Source organism: Lytechinus pictus, chromosome 10 (assembly GCF_037042905.1).
Source record: "Lytechinus pictus isolate F3 Inbred chromosome 10, Lp3.0, whole genome shotgun sequence".
NCBI classification, from domain to species: Eukaryota; Metazoa; Echinodermata; class Echinoidea; order Temnopleuroida; family Toxopneustidae; genus Lytechinus; species Lytechinus pictus.
Window position 1 is genome coordinate 22,920,883 of NC_087254.1, and position 15,305 is coordinate 22,936,187.

The 15,305-nt window shown below is 37.3% G+C and overlaps 1 long non-coding RNA gene across 1 annotated transcript; it reads right to left on the minus strand.

Moving 5' to 3' along the window:
- On the minus strand, nucleotides 1-11,605 carry LOC129269312 (uncharacterized). The gene is made up of 3 exons (XR_008585384.2): nucleotides 11,115-11,605; nucleotides 3,560-3,721; nucleotides 1-2,014 (listed from the first exon to the last, which is right to left on the minus strand). It is a non-coding gene; the product is annotated as an uncharacterized LOC129269312 (long non-coding RNA).
- Nucleotides 11,606-15,305: the final 3,700 nt, after the last annotated feature.

Consider the following 15,305-nt stretch of genomic DNA (forward strand, 5'->3'; position numbering starts at 1 on the left):
AATGAGAAATATTATTTTTAATTAAATGAAGCGCATTTTAATAGAAATGGGAGCATTGAGCAAAAGGGGACATGTACCCCGGTGTCACCTCTCTGGATCACAGCCTGAATGAAATTATGTTTTAAAATGTTATACTGGCTGTTTGTCAAGACATGGAAATTTAATCATGGAAACATACAGACAGAGAACTAGCATTGATGAGTTGCGATGTGACGACTCGATAACAACCTTCGGGAAAAGGGAATTACAGATATTTGCGGGGGTGAATTTGGAAGAAAAATATGCTGGCTTATGCATGAAACATGCATTCATTTCAGATGCAATGATAATAAATGACAAGTTTAAACAATTCAAGCAATGGAGGTACATGTATATTCTTGTAGGAATAACGTAGAAACTCACAATATATTAAACTGCAAAATTTGCATAATTAAACACAATGTCATATATAGCATAATAGCACCATTAAATGAGTGATTTTAAAATAATGATAAACATATAGTGATGGAAGATCATAACTTACTCAAGATGAGGTTTCGTCATAAAAATATGAGATTAAGGATATAAAAACTAATGAATGCATTGTGTGCTACAACGGTAAATAAACATCACATATACTGTATCATTGTAGCAACAGAGTATAATTGTAATAACAAATTTGGTGAAATGATCATAATAATATATGATCATTAATAATTATGATCATTAATAGTATTATCTTTGGTATGATACGGACGTTAAGCTCCGTGTGCACGCACCAGCTGGGTGTTTCACAAAGTTGTTCATAAGTTACAAGAAACTTTCGAAGTTGGTAAAAGATATAGGCTATAATACACCAAATTTTCATTGATGTTGATTCAGTTCGTAAGAAAGGACCACCGGTCGTTCGTAAAGTCGCTTGTAACTTACGAACAGCTTTATGGAAACACCTACCTGGGGCAACAAAGATATACAATTGATATTTTCAATCGATATGGGCTGGGGGCTGGGGACATTGATGTGTACCTAAACGGAGCACATGACTGCACATACCCACGTCACCTATCATTCACCCCCCCCCCCCTCCCATCGCCCCGTCCATTAATTTGTTTAAAGATCGCTTGCTATATTATATATCAGCTGAACTGATGTGGAACCAGTCAACCCACATGACCTTGTCGAAATACCTTTAGATTAGCTCACAGACAAACCACATTTCCCTTTCAAATTACCAAACCACACACACACTCAGTTCAGTTTTCATCTGTCAAGGGCACTATCATGGCGAGGCCTATATCATAGCTGTAAACACTATATGCTTTGCCTTTAAACAAGAAAAGTTTGATATAATGTTCATTTCCGGAAACTATGGTTGTCCAAGTGAACACTGATTACTGTCAAATTCGACTAGATTATCTCCTTCTGACAGTCGGGTGTAAATTCAGCCAAGGCACATAATGAGTTTGGATCAAATCCATTGATCAAATCCCACTATGGAGGTGAATCTCGCCATTCCATATGCTGTCAATCATAACTTTGATAGTCTAGTTCCCCAGGCCCGGTTTCATGCTGCTGGTGCCCGTACATGACGACGGGGTTACACATGGCATACGGAGTGTCTTTAGGTTCGGCAATGACCTCTCTGTATAGATCAGCAACGTTCACCTTAATCCCATAACGGCACCGAATTCCGAACATTTCACAACCATAAAACTGAACGTTATACCAGTCTAATCCAACCTGGTCGTAGGCCGTATTGACAATCTTCTCCGCTCGCAATGGCTTGTATTTTAGAATCTTATGTTTGTCGTTGTTGACGCGAACGAGTCTCCCACTCACTGCTTGCGTCAATGCTTCTTTCTTCACCCATGGATGCCGAACGTGGATGATATAGCCGTCGCCCACGTACACGCCCCAGTGGTTGAATGTCGAGGAGGGATGAAGAACTTCGATGAGGTCCCCTGGCTCGCAGCGAGGGAGAAGACGATCTGCTGAACAGAACTTGTTGTTTGACGCACCCATTGTCACTCAGAAACTGAATAAGAAATATAATAGGCAAACGTAAATAGAATAAAAAATCCTCAATGTTGGGACGACACTCTGACGGGAAGGGGGGGGGGGTCAACATTGGTACCGCTACCCCGCTGCGTCCAGCTGATACTTGCACGCGGAGGGGAAAGGGGGGGGGGGTTGGAAAATGGAGGGCGCTCACTCATGAATTTTCTTTCTCTTTACTGTATCGTTTTTAGAAAGAAAAAAGCTAAATTTCCCTTTAAAAAAATGCTTTCTATTTCTTTTCCGATATCGGATTCTCTCTCCCTTATCTCCTTTCGTTTTTATTTTTAGTTTTACCAGCTGAATCGACCGATGTGGTGTTGTAGGGGCGGACACGGCTCGTGTATCGACCCCATGCCCTCTTCCTCGTGGATACTCCATTTTGAAGCACGTAAAACATTTATGGAACTGAACTTACTGAAGTCATAACATTCGTTGCAGAGAGTTTATTGGATGAAATCCAAAGTGAGACATTATGATATTGACAGGTGTCAAGTATGGTACAATAGTACATCACCATGCCAAAGAACCTCAGAAGGGGGCATGTTTCAAGACATATCATGCCATCGAGGGTTTTGGTTTAGTAAGATAACCTCATTGGCACTTGTCACATTTTTTTATTTCTTACACACCGTCATATCCGGTTTCAAAACACTGAAGTTCGTGTCGGCCTTATCAGCGACCCCCAAATAAAGAAGACAAGGACCGCGGAACGGTTTTGGAAGTGGGGGGGGGGGGGCTAGCCATGTAAAACTCACCATCAGGTCACTTTTACGTTTTTGTGGCTTTTGAAGTTAAGTGGGGGCTGAAGCCCCCCCCCCCCCCCGTTCCGCGGCCCCTGAGTATTGAGACAGATGTCGAAGTCAGTTACAGTCCCCACTCCCCAGTGCATTGGTATGATGAAGGGGAGCTAGGAGCCATTGATCATCTCTCCCCTAATCAATGATCCCACCATTGGACGATCTTGATGGACCATGGTAAGTCAGCCATCTCATGTCCCCACCCCATAATCTTGCAAAGTCCAAGCTTCTTACTCCCAACATACTGAAAATAACCTGTCAATAGTTTGTACGGCAATGAACCAATCGATAAAACTTGAATTATTAAAAGCAGAAACTGAAACGATCCGCTGTTATTCTCATTACAATTTTCCCAATTTCCCTCAAGAAAATTATACCTTGCCATTACGGTTCCCTTTTATCTCCACGATTAAACCATGTAATATCTGATAATAATCCCGCGAAACCACTGTGATGGTAAAAGAGAGATAAAACAATATATAGATTTATTACCAGATTTCATTATAACTTCATCATGAAACTAAGATTATTCCACTCCGTGATAAAGAAAAATTATTAAGTCAAGCCTAAAATGGAGACAATAATAAAATGCGGACATATAACCAATTTGATCACTTGTAATATTCATCATTTCCGATCGGATTTTTCTCATAAATATCCAAACCATTACTCTTCCTATGAAGTGAAACAACCAAAGTAGATAATATTCGTCAACTCCATCTCACCTAAATCGGGCCTGTGGCTCCAAGACTATCTTTAAGAAGCAGAAAATTCCTTGAGATCGCCTTTCAAGTTTTGTGAGTGACCTGAGAAAACACGGTTGTCAAGGTAACCTGACCTTAGCTTGGGTTGGTGTCCGGTCACTTGCTACGGGCAATATCAATCACCTGTAATGAGAAACGAGAGAGGAAGGAGAGATGATGAATGTTACTCATTGGGAGATCGGTCCAGCGCCAAGAAACATCAGATAAAAATTACAGGGTTTTTTTTGACGGAGGTTTTCGCTGATATTTCTACATGTTCTAGGAACAGAACGAGTTCCAGGATTTCTCAAAGATATCATTATTGGTTAACAGACTACACTGGTCAAAAATCTACTCTTTATAATGAAGATCGATGCCTACCGTACGTTCACTCCGCTCATGATCTAGCAAAATAACTTAAAAGCTGAAAGTTGACATTTATGAACCTAAAATATAGAGCAAATATCTATGACATATAAACCACCTTGAAATCATTCAAAAGGACACTAAAACCCCAAAACAGACAGTCATAATCTATTTTTTTTTTTACTAATTCCAAGATATTCGTGGAAATTTCAGGAATTTCCCGTGTTTATTTCAGAATAATTCATTTTAAAAAGTGGAAGCACTGCATGACTCCAATCATAATTACGCTTTAAAATTACTTGTCATACAGTTACAATTTTTGACAAGGTTGTTGAATGGCGATGCAAAGTTCCTCCGTCTTGACCATGGTCTCGACCAAAGGAAATAATGCAGATTCATATACTCCTAAGCTTCCTTTTTTTTCACTCCGACCATGTACACAGTTTATAGGTCCTATACCTCAAATCGTTTAGTATATCACCGTCACGACGTATTGGGACTAGTGTATTTGCAGGATCCTCCAAACGATAATTATGGTCATATAGGGGAAACTAGATTTAGGCTATAATTTATTAGGATAATAAATTTAATTATGTCAGATTTCCAGGTATGGGAACAGGATGCATCATCTCGGGAGTGGCAGTTTAACTTTATATGAGTTAGAATGCAATTTCCTGTTTGAATGGAATGTGATAGTAATTTGTTTATTTTGTTTGTTCTGTAAGCAACTCCGACAAAAATAAAATGGGCAAATTTCTTATAGGCCTATACGGCTCGAATACGAAGAATCGAGCTGGGGGTATGGGTATGTTCATGACGTGCGCCCTTACCCCCCCCCCCCCCCCCACCCCCTCCTCCTTGCGTCCTGCCAGCCGCTCACAAGCACATCACTCATTTTCACCCTTTCATTTTAAATTCCAGTTCCCGATCTAATTCTTATTTTACACTTCATTAAATTTCGGAGCCACATGCCCCCATCCTTTCCAAATCCGAGTGCACCCCCCCCCACCGGATATTATAATATCACCTCAATTGGAGATTATTACAGTGCCATTTGCAGATGCAGACCCATGACAAAGTGGTTTTAGCAAAATTTTATATTTCACAATAATTCATCAACATTTTTCAATATAAGTCTTTTTTGTTTCTATTTCAGCATCTGTCATTGAGATAATGCGTTACCTTTGGCCAGTATCACCACGAATTGTTTTATTTCATCCTTTTTTTTGGGGGGGGGGGGGCTGCATCTAAGAGACTGATGAAAAATGAAGTGGAAGAGAGAAAGAGAGAGAGAGAGAGAGAGAGAGAAAGGGAAGGGTCATGATTGATCGCACACTATGATCGAAGCAGGGAAGTGGAAGGAACTTGTTTCGCAAATATTCGTGCCCCTCCTCGAATTGATAACAGGTGAGATATCGTCTCATCAGCTGACCCTTGACCCCGTGGAGTGGAAGGGCGTGGCTTGTTATCTTCTCCATGGGAACCTCTGTATGTCTTGTACTACCCAGCATAGGATATTATGATTTTATGATTTGGTGAATATCCATCAATGATACATTATTTCACACACGTTCGTTTGAAAAATTGGCGTGTACATAATAGGATAACAATTAGGATGACCGAGAATAATGAGGAATAATTGATATTTGTGGGGGAAAATCAAGACATTAAATAAAAATGATTATCATGACAATTAAGTTTAAGAGTAGTTACTTTAATAAAATTTTGTACTTTTAAAATAAAATTAAATCTGTCATCCTCTGATTTTTGCCAGACTTCTATTATTCTCGTAACTACTTCCGACGAATGATTCTCCAAATCCGACGAATGATTCTCCAGACACTCAAAGTATGTAATGGGGAAGGGGGGATGCCCAGTGCTAAAATTGCGCCCCTGTCCCCTCTTCCTACAATGACACCAGTAACATGGTGTCCCTTTCAACTTGACATCGGTAGCTCCAAATAGATATGTAACATACAGTGATTTATTCCCCATCTGGCTATATTCAGCAGCCCATGTAAAAATAATTACAAAAAGGAAATTTCCGACACACATAGGCCGCCTAAATGTCGATCTCGCGGTATTTTCATATTTTCCGTCTTTATTGTTACGTGCATACCATGAAAACGATCATGAAACTTTCACAACTAGACTAGAAGAAGGCTGGAATCGATTGAGAGGCATATTATGGACCTGGCCTTGGTATTATAGGGCTCATTTTGTCAACAGACAATAAGTGGAGAGGGCTAACATCATGACTCAGCAAGATATCTAAAATCTAAATCTGTAAATCATTATCAACGGGTCAGAATAGACGCAGTGATCATGATTGAAAAATAATCATTACCATCCCCCAAAAAAATATCAGCCTCTAAAAAAAACCTCTATTCTCATCATCACCGTGGCGCGACCCCCCCCCCCCCCACTGCTTTCAGAGCAGGCCTCAAATGAATGAAACTGAACGGACAGTCATCACTACGGTTCGTTTAATCTACAGTGACTGACAGTACCATTAGAAATGATTGAAGCTGGGCTTATGATAGCAATTCGAGAGTCATGTTGGAGCCATGTTTTAGGTATTGAGGAAAAATAACTCAAATTCAAAAGAAAGGTGTGACCGTCACTGTGACGTGACGTCAAAATATTCCTCAATTTGGATGATGAATTGGTGGTGATGATGATGATGATGATAATGACGCAGATGATGATAATGGTGATGATGATGATTGTGACGCAGATGATGATGATGATGATGATGGTGAATGGTGATGGTGACGCAGATGACGATGATGATGGTGGTGGTGGTGATGATGATGGTGGTGGTGGTGATGATGATGGTGATGATGATGATGGTGGTGGTGATGATGATGGTGGTGGTGGTGATGATGATAAATGATGATAATGATGATTGTGACGCAGATGACAAATGAAGATGGTGATGAATAATTATTGAGATCATTATGATGATGGTGTTGATGGTGGTGGTGGTTTTGACGATGATGATAATAATGACTGTGGTACAAAAAAATGACGGGCATATTTGGTAATCATCATAATGCAAGCGACATAAAAGTATAACAAAAGAAGTGTAAACATACTTGGCAATTATGGGGCCATTATACTATTATAGACCTCGTACTAGTGTGAGTGGGGCCAGGCAAGCCCCGATTGAACATCCCCCAATTATGGTATTTTGAGTGGGACAAGAAATCAAGACCAAAAGGTGATGTCACTTTTATTCTCGAATCTCGATGAAATAGGGTAGCTCCTATAGTTTCAGTTCAAAATGCAGTTAATTGCCTGAATTTCATGGACTTGAAGCTTAGCCCTGGCCTTGGCCTTCGAAGCATTAAGCTGATTGTATCTGCACGGCGTACGTACGTACGTGTGTGTGTGTGCATTTGTCTATGGTGTGTATATGCGCTATGCATGTGCGGGTTGTGCGTTACACACGTTGTACTAGTACATCGACGTCGCGCATAAAAAAAAAGGGCGCGAAAATGAGCGGGAAGGGGGGGGGGGCATGCAGGCGGGGAATGCGCGAAATCCGTGTTGAACACAATTATAAAGTATTTATTTATTTATTTATTTATTTTGTTTTATTTATTGTATACTGCAGGGTAGGCCTGTTCAGTTCTTAAAACTGCTTTACAAAGGCGCCCTGCAGTTTAAAATACATGTCAAGATAACTATGAACAACAACAACAACAACAAACAACATCAAAAATACAAAATATCTAACATCAGAAACAATTAACACCAAGATATAGAGTGGGAAGTGACAATTTAAACATACATAGCATTGTCAATGGAATATCATTTCGCTCGAGCCTTTCATACGAATTGATAAAGATCTTTATCAATTCGTATTGATAAAGATCTTTATCAATTCGTATTGATAAAGATCTTTATCAATTCGTATGAAAGGCTTTGCATGAATTGATAAAGATCTTTATCAATTCGTATGAAAGGCTTTGCATAATTTTTTAAAAACTAACAAGGAGGTACAAACTTGTAAATTTGAAGGAAGTGCATTAAATAATTTGGGTCCGACATATGCGAAAGATTTTCTTTTATGTTCAATTCTAGCTTTGGGAAGCTGAAGGGGGCATCGTGAAGAATACCGTGTCCTGTATTTCACGGGCCGTTTACATATACTAAAGGTTTTAAATAATTTGGAACTAAATCATTCATTATTTTATATACAAGAACACAATCGGAGGCTGATATTTTATACGCTGATCTACTGATTGCCACTTCAGTGACTGCAACAAAGAAATTTGTGATAATCTTTTTTCAAAAGCATTCTAGCATATTTATTTTGAAGTTTTTGTATCTTATCTAAATGTATTTTTGCACTGCTTCCCCAAGATGTAATACAGTAATCAATGTAAGGTAAAATCATAGAAAAGTACAGCTTCTTCATGATATCAAAGGACAGTAAGTGCTTAATCCGCCTTACACAACCTATTGCCCGAGATATTTTACAAACGATATGTTCGCACCAAGTCAAGCCCGGATCAAGCATGACACCTAAGTATTTAATCTTTTTTACATTTTCTAATTGTATGTTCCTGAATTTCACTGACAAATGAGCACCCCTCAACTTTTTCTTTTGACCAAATACCATGGCTTTTGTTTTTTGCGGGTGTAAATGCATATTATTTAAGTCTAGCCATTTACTTATTGAATCAAAATCATCTTGCAAATACTTTTGTACCTCCTTAATTGATTCACCGTGATTAAAAATGGCGGTATCATCAGCATAAAGAGACATTTTAGAATGTACATGCAATTTCAAATTACACATGTCATTAATAAAAATACAAAATATCAATGGACCCATGCAGTATACGAAATACGAGTAATGAAAAACATTCGTTAGTCCACAGCTGAGTTAGTCGTGACAAGCTTTATAGGCCCAGACTAACAAAGTTAGTACCTTGGTAAAACGGGAATTTAATCATGGTTTTGTAACCAATGTTTTTACACTTTCATTAAACCACGGTTAAAACCATGGTTATGTAACCATCGTTTTCAAACTATCTTAAAACCATGGTTAAAATCATGGTTTATAACTGTCGTTTTCAACCTTGCTAAGACGAATGTTTAACCATGGTCTTGTAACCACTGTTTTTACACTTTCATTAAACCACGGTTAAAACCATGGTTATATAACCATCATTTTCAAACTATCATAAAATCATGGTGTATAACCGTCGTTTTCAACCATGGTAAAACGGAAATTTAACCATGGTATTGTAACCACTGTTTTTACACTTTCATAAAACCATGGTTAAAACCGTGGTTATATAACAATCATTTTCAACCATGGTAAAACGGAAATTTAACCATGGTATTGTAACCACTGTTTTTACACTTTCATTAAACCACGGTTAAAACCATGGTTATATAACAATCATTTTCAAACTATCATAAAACCATGGTTAAAATCATGGTGTATAACTGTCGTTTTCAACCTTGGTAAAACGGAAATTTAACCATGGTTTTGTAACCACTGTTTTTACACTTTCTTTAAACCACGGTTAAAACCATGGTTATATAACCATCGTTTTCAAACTATCTTAAAACCATGGTTAAAATCATGGTTTATAACTGTCGTTTTCAACCTTGCTAAGACGAATGTTTAACCATGGTCTTGTAACCACTGTTTTTACACTTTCATTAAACCACGGTTAAAACCATGGTTATATATATAACCATCATTTTCAAACTATCATAAAATCATGGTGTATAACCGTCGTTTTCAACCATGGTAAAACGGAAATTTAACCATGGTATTGTAACCACTTTTTTTACACTTTCATTAAACCACGGTTAAAACCATGGTTATATAACCATCATTTTCAAACTATCATAAAACCATGGTTAAAATCATGGTGTATAACCGTCGTTTACAACCTTGGTAAAACGGAAATTTAACCATGGTCTTGTAACCACTGTTTTTACACTTTCATTAAACCACGGTTAAAACCATGGTTATATAACCATCGTTTTCAAACTATCTTAAAACCATGGTTAAAATCATGGTTTATAACCATCGTTTTCAACCTTGCTAAGACGAATGTTTAACCATGGTCTTGTAACCACTGTTTTTACACTTTCATTAAACCACGGTTAAAACCATGGTTATATAACCATCATTTTCAAACTATCTTAAAACCATGGTTAAAATCATGGTTTATAACCGTCGTTTTCAACCATGGTAAAACGGAAATTTAACCATGGTTTTGTAACCACTGTTTTTACACTTTCATTAAACCACGGTTAAAACCATGGTTATATAACCATCATTTTCAAACTATCTTAAAACCATGGTTAAAATCATGGTGTATAACCGTCGTTTTCAACCTTGGTAAAACGGCATTTTAACCATGGTATTATAAATACTGTTTTTATGCTATCATAAAACCATGGTTTAAATCATGGTTTTATAACATTGATTTCCAACCTTAGTAGAACGGGAGTTAAATCAAGGTTTCCTAACCATTGTTTTTATACTACTGTGAAACCATGGTTACAACCATGGTTAAATTACTATGGTTTTTTTCACCAAAGTAGAAAGATGATTTTGTCATGGTTTTATAACTATTGTTTTTTAACTTTCTAAATGTGGTATAATGATGGTTTTTATAACCATGGTTTTAAAATCTTCATAAAATGACATTTTTATCATGTTATTATAACTATGGTATTTTAACAATGGTATTACCACACTTCTGCCACACATTTACCTTGGTTATGAATTTAAAACCATGAACTACCATCGATCCATTGTAAAACCGCCCCTAACCATGGTTATACCATGATTACGGTTGTAAAACCATGGTTTTTTTTTATAAGGGAAGTTAGAGTTTGAACATGACACATGCCAGTTTTTTAAAATAAAAGATAAATGTTGGCATTTTATTCTTCTTCCCTTTCATCCTCTTTTTACCCTTGTCCTTTTTTGGTTCAATACAATTTGAACGTGTGCCGTCCGGGCCCGTCCCTGATGTGAATGCCTGTGACATTTCAAATATATTAAAGGGTAATACAGCCAGGCCTAAAACCAAAGTATCGGATCATGGACCTACTCCATGACAACTCTCACAAATGATTCTCTTCCATTTGCATGCTTCTAATGTCAATGATACAATAATACACCTACCTCTGTTATTATGAACTCTGGTTGACGGAATTAGATCACTCCCCAGTTCTGTCATCACAAAGAACTCTTTCCACACGCTAAGAAACTATACTGCAGTGCAACTAGGCAGCCACTTGACAAGATAACTACGCCTATACCACCGGCTTAACAATGACTCCTTTATCCGAACGAACAACTCTCTCTCTCACAGCAGGGAGCTAGACCAAGGAGACTTCACAATCTCTCTCTCGCTGAAACAGTTTTGCAAATTAATGGCATTCTCGCAGTCAAATCCTTGTCACAAATGAGATCCTGCATGCTATCTATTTCCACATAATGAGAAGTATTTTTGTTGTCTCCAAAAAGCTCAAGTAAATAGTAAGATCCGTTATAGCTCCTGCCTCCTGGATAGGGCAATCAGAACATTCCTGATGACTTGAAACTAGAAAAGTTCATGCAATAAACGGGACGGTGCGATATCAACCCCATTCAACTCTGTAATCGTAGTCTGTGTATCCATACTGCATTATGATAGCGTGTCAATTCAATTCCTCGTTTTACCCTCATCAACGGGGTATTAATGTTTTGGACTGTAACTTTCACTTAATAAATATCTTTATGATCTTATTAAGTTTTGAATTTCCTGATAGTTAGATATTTCCCCTATTTATTTTCTTCTCCTGTTTAAAATTAAAAAGACTATTTTACCATACATGTGCGTGTCGTCACACATCAAGGTTTTCTTTCCCGTTGTGCATACAGTGGATAACCGAACACAAAAGAAGTTTATTGGACAACACCCAAAAAGCAAGCTTTATTTTCCAGGTTTGAATGGGAGCGCAATCATAAGTAATGAAGGTTTTAATATTCTAATCGTAATTAGTATACACAACCTGCCAGTTTGGTTGTCAAAGGGATTCTGTATTAATTTCATCATTGATTTAGGTGATCTTTTTTGCTATCATTTCACCCGGTCATTGTGATTTATTTCGGTCATTTTGCATTTGGCAACTCTGTCAATTCAATACATTCAACAAAGGTGAACAGCAAGAAAATGAACATTTTTCATTATTGGGGGTGATAACCAACTCCCTTTTGTCATATTATTGAATTATATATAAATATTCTGCGCCAGGTCATTCATGAAATACAATTTCAGCATTGTTTTTATTTGTTAAGGTCTGTGATAATTACTTTGGTAATTTATATGATTTAATATAGGATTGCAATATTTCATTCGATTTTATTTTTTGAATCTTCATGAATGATTTTGAGGTGGACGATAATATTTAGGCCTACATAACCTATATGCCTACACATATTTCATAATACGTGCGCATAGAGGTACATACTATAGTAGATTGATTTGCTCAACAGTAAATCCATTTCATTTATGTCTATAATCAGGAAAATAACCGGGTACAAGAAGTAAGGCAGGAAAGTCACATGTTAGGTCATACCATAGAGCTATTACAGAGCAGTGGCGTAATGTGCAAACAATTTTGAGGGGCAAGATATGGCGTTTATGAGGCAAAATTTAATTTAAAAAATAATAAGAAGAAGAAATTGTGAGTGAGCAAAAATCCAAGATAGATTGTGACATATAATAATATTCAGAAAAAATATCATATTCACTCTTCTCTCTTTCGTTTTCTTTCCTTTTCTCTTTTTGTTAGTCATGATTTTTTTTGGGGGGAGGGACAAGCGCCCCAACCACCCCCCCCCCCCCATCTGTACGCCACTGATATAAAGGATGTGTATGCTTTGCCAATATACGAAGGGAGAAGTGAGGCACGGGATGCCGGAGTGGGTAGCAGTGGCGGATCCAGCCCCCTCCCGTCCCTGAGGATATTTTAAAGACAATAGAAAAGTTTGGGGTTTTCAGTGCACCCACCCCCCCTCAAGTGACTTTCTAGAAGGTGCTCATTCGATTTTTGGGGGCAGTTTGGTTTCCCTATATACTGGTCGATTGATCCTGCATGTTTCAGATAGACATGCATAGAGGGAGGGGGTCGAGCAGAGAGAGGCAACACTATAAAAACTGCGGTGTTAAAACTGACACCATGCAGTTGGTGTTAATAGAGGACCACATCCCGAGGTGTTAAAATTACACCCTAGAGATTAAAAATAACACCAAGCGTGTAAATGTAACAACCAAAGGTGTTGTAATGACACATATAGGTGTAAAACTAACACCACCAATTCAACACCGGTGTAAAATAACTGGTGTGGTCCTCTATGTACACCGGTTAACACCACATTTTTTGCTGTGAAGGAATGATGGGGTGGAAGGCAGACGGAGAAAGAGATGGAGAGGGGGAGAGCGGAGGGGAGAGGATATGAAAAGAGGAAGAGGGAGAGAGGAGGAGGGAGAGATAATTATGGGTATAAACTTGAGTCTGCATGATATCAAAGGACTCGATCATGCGCTGATGCGGATATCATAATCATTGTATCACACGACATTTTATCTATAATAATCATGAACAAATTAGCTTTCCATCATGCATGCATACCGGATTTGTAAGACTTCTTCCTTATCTTATACAATTCGGAAAATAATTCAAAGATAAGCATATTAGATCGAGATAAGTTTGTTTGGTACTTTTGTAGGATTTCTTAAAGCCAACTGAACTTGAAGATGCTTAAAGACTTTGGACTCGCTAAGGTCATTCTATTATCTGGTGAGTCACACAAAATGTAGACGGAGTTGACAGATGGATTTCAACATTCAACATAGAGAAAACTCAATTTCAAGTATACTTAAATAAACGGTCCTATTCTATTTTGTTTAACTCATATATTTTTTTTACTGAAAATTTTGCCTTTTGATATAAAAATGCACTTTTGTGATAAAGTTTGATTTAAAACTCAGTAAATACCATTATAAATCACCCCTGCTCATTTTCCTTTCTTTCATTTTCTCCCTTTTACTCTTTGTCGTGAAAAATTTTAGGGTTCAAGGCCCTCAAACCCCCATCTGTACGCCAATGCTTTCTATTGCATATATGTCACGACATAAACATGAGGGTCTATATCTCTTTCAATTTACCTGACGTTTCTCTTTTCTTCTTACATTTCCCTTTTCTTTGAACGTGTTGTATGGATCTTATCCAACATGAACATAGTACTGCAAGGTATACAAGGCTCTTATTGAGGAAAAAAGTATCATAAAACCCCTTGAAGTTGCAAAAGCGAAGCAAGCAAAAATTCTGCATGGTTTGAGGGGGTGAAGGCTTACACTGATAAAGTTGATTTGAATAAAAATATGATAACTGTATGGGGGAGCCTTGGTGAATTCATCAAAATATGATGCAAGATAAGAAAGTTATGCCATTTCGAATGTGTTGTCTAATCTCCTAAAACAGCTATGTACAAACTTATACGGTTGATATGCTAATGAGAGAGCCGATGAAGTCTCACAATCACTATCTCTTTATATCTCATTGAATTAAATATTTAAGGTAGTATATTTGTCAATGAAGTAGCTCTGGATTGTAAGGTTATGTCACGTGCATATTGAAGAGGAATTAAACAAAGATATTATTAGATGAAACTTCATTGCTTTGCACTACCCCCTTGTTTTGTTAATAAGATTATTTAAAAATGCAATGTTTAGAAACTATTGTTACAATGAATATTCTTTTTTTTTTTAAAGATTAAAAAGTGATATTGCTCATCACCTGCATGAAAGGGTGCAGGTGATGCATGTCTCTAAAAGTTCCATTCAAATATTTCCATTGTTTTTATGTAATTTATATTTTCTCTCAAAGATACAGACCATCATTATTTTTAATGATCAAATTAACAATGTCTAAGTAAAAAAAAGCTGATGAGGAAAATGGCAACAGATATACAGAAAATGAATTTATATGTTGACAATAGATGGCGTACTTCCCTAAAATAATTAGGACTTATCCAAATCCAAATGCGTCACAATAGTTGGTGTCAAGAAGATTACACTTTTTAAATGCAAATAAAAAGAGATACTGAATGCGGCAAATCCTATCACGAAGGCACGTAACACGAATACCAAGTTGATTTCAATATGTCTGGACAGGTATGTTTTGGGCAATTTCAATGATTTTAATCAATACTATTACTTGCAAAGTGATGTCGGGGATGCAATACATTCTAAAAAAGTTTAGCCAATATTGGGTAAAATGGGAACATGCATGTTTGATGGGTAAAAAGATACCAAATATTTTGTAA